Source organism: Colobus angolensis, unplaced genomic scaffold (assembly GCF_000951035.1).
Source record: "Colobus angolensis palliatus isolate OR3802 unplaced genomic scaffold, Cang.pa_1.0 Scaffold22, whole genome shotgun sequence".
In the NCBI taxonomy this organism is placed as follows: domain Eukaryota; kingdom Metazoa; phylum Chordata; class Mammalia; order Primates; family Cercopithecidae; genus Colobus; species Colobus angolensis.
The window spans coordinates 4,962,913-4,965,116 of record NW_012115377.1 but is presented as its reverse complement, the minus strand read 5'-3'; the positions used below and the strand labels follow the sequence as shown (position 1 = coordinate 4,965,116).

The 2,204-nt window shown below is 50.8% G+C and overlaps 1 protein-coding gene across 1 annotated transcript in view; it reads right to left on the bottom strand.

The window, feature by feature from the left end:
• LOC105512962 (chromosome unknown open reading frame, human C19orf45) overlaps positions 1 to 564 on the bottom strand; it is an 11,315-nt gene extending 10,751 nt beyond the window's left edge. The window contains exon 1 of the mRNA XM_011943635.1: positions 441 to 564. The gene's annotated coding sequence lies outside the window, so the exon portion shown is untranslated. The remainder of the gene's footprint in view (positions 1 to 440) is intronic.
• Between the last annotated feature and the right edge of the window lie 1,640 nt (positions 565 to 2,204).

The window sequence follows — 2,204 nt, the reverse complement described above, 5'->3', positions numbered from 1 at the left end:
GTTTGTTCTTTTTTTTTTTCTCGGCTCACTGCAACCTCTGCCTCCCAGGTTCAAGTGATTCTCCCACCTGAGCCTCCAGAGTAGCTGGGACTATAGGTGTCTGCCACTATGCCCGGCCATTTTTTGTATTTTTAGTAGAGGTGGGGTTTCACCACGTTGGCCAGATTGGTCTCGAACTCCTAACCTCAGGTGATCCACCCGCCTTGGCCTCCCAAAATGCTGGGATTACTGGCGTGAGCCACCGCGCCTGGCTGAGTTTGTTGCTTTTTGAATCAGTTTGCCACGTGAAATAGTTGAGAGTTGAATATGACCTCCAAAATGGGTCATCAGAGAATCCAGCAACTGAGATTACTAGCCAGGTAATGTTGGAATAAGTAAGTAAGTTCCCATGAGCCTCAGTCTTCACCTCTGTACATCAGGGACAAGGGCAGTGGACCTACCTCAAGGGATGGCGTGTGAATCAATGAGTCTTAGACAATGCACTTAGCTACAGACTAGATCTTTGGATCTCCCTCTGTCCCTGGTCTCTCAGAGGACCCTCGTGTTCCTTCCCAGGCTGCATCCAAGCGTGGTCTGCCCTGCCCATTGTGAACCCAGAGCTTCCTTTGTGTAATGATACTGTCACAATGACTACTCAGCACCTCTAGGGGCAGCTGGGAGGAAAATTACCAGGCCGGCTTGGTGCAAATCCTGCCTCCTTAGAGCTCCAGGAACCCAGGCAAGTAATTGACTTCTTGGAGCCTCTGGGATTTTTTTTTGGTTGGTTTCATTTTCGAAGTAGGGTCTCACTATGTTGTCCAGGCTGCACTTGAACTCCTGGGCTCAAGCGATCCTCTCGCCTCAGCCTCACAAGTAGGTGGGTCTACAGGTGTGTGCCACCATGCCCAGCTAGAACTTAGGTTTTTGTCATCTGCAAAAGGGGATTGGTGATGGTAACCACTTCAGAAAGCAGTGTCAGTGTTGAGGACTTGATGAAATAGGCTGCTGGTGTCCATTATTATTATCATCCTCTGAAGTTTTTCTGCCCCTCTACCTTCTACACACCCCACACAGAATGGACCCACTTCCCTGAGTCACTGTGCCTCTTAATATTATTCTAGGGTGCACAGATCTCCAAAGTGCCCTTTAAAGGGGACAGTCATCCCTCCTCCCCCAGCCAAAGACCACCAGGCATGTACTTGTGATTAAGCACATTCAAGCTTATTACTCATCAAAGAGAGAGAGACAGAGAGAAAGAGAGAGGGAGAGAGAGCTCGTACATGTCATAGGGCACGATGGGGGGTCTCAGTAGGGAGGTGTTAGAAAGAACTTATTTTTATTTATTTTTTTGAGACAGAGTTTCGCTCTTGTTGCCCAGGCTGGAGTGCAATGGCGTGATCTCAGCTCACTGCAACCTCTGCCTCCTGGGTTCAAGTGATTCTCCCGCCTCCGCCTCCCGAGTAGCTGGGATTATAGGCATGCACCACCACGCTGGGCTAATTTTGTATTTTTAGTAGAGACGGGGTTTCTCCATGTTGGTCAGGCTGGTCTCAAACTCCCGACCTCAGGTGATCCTCCCGCCTCGGCCTTCCAAAGTGCTGGGATTATAGGCATGAGCCACCGCGCCCAGCCTGCCACACACTTTCTTACTGGTTTTCCCCTCCTCTGCAGTTGTCCTAGGTCCTGCCTATTGTCAATCTCTTCCTGTCTTCACACTTTTTGAGAGCTCTCTCCTCTGACCTTCAGCTTCAGACTCCAAGCCTCCCTTGACCCTCCGCCTCTGCTCAGCCACCTGGGACTTTCTTGCCTTTGCTTAGATCACAAGTGTCTCCCCTGGTCTCCTCTCTGTCTCCCTTGGAGACCAGCATTCCAAGTTCTCAGGCTCACCTCCTGCAGGAAGACCTCCCAGATCACTTCAACCCACAAAACCTGCTTACCTCTACCTATTTAGATAACATGGACCAGATGGGCACAGTGACTCAGGCCTGTAATCCCAGCACTTTGGGAGGCCGAGATGGGCGGATCTCCTGAGGTTGGGAGTTCAAGACCAGCCAGACCAACATGGAGAAACCCCATCTCTACTAAAAATACAAAATTAGTCGGGTGTGGTGGCGCATGCCTGTAATCCCAGCTACTCCAGAGGCTGAGGCAGGAGAATAGCTTGAACCCGGGAGGCGGAGGTTGTGGTGAGCCGAGATCGCACCATTGCACTCCAGTCTGGGCAA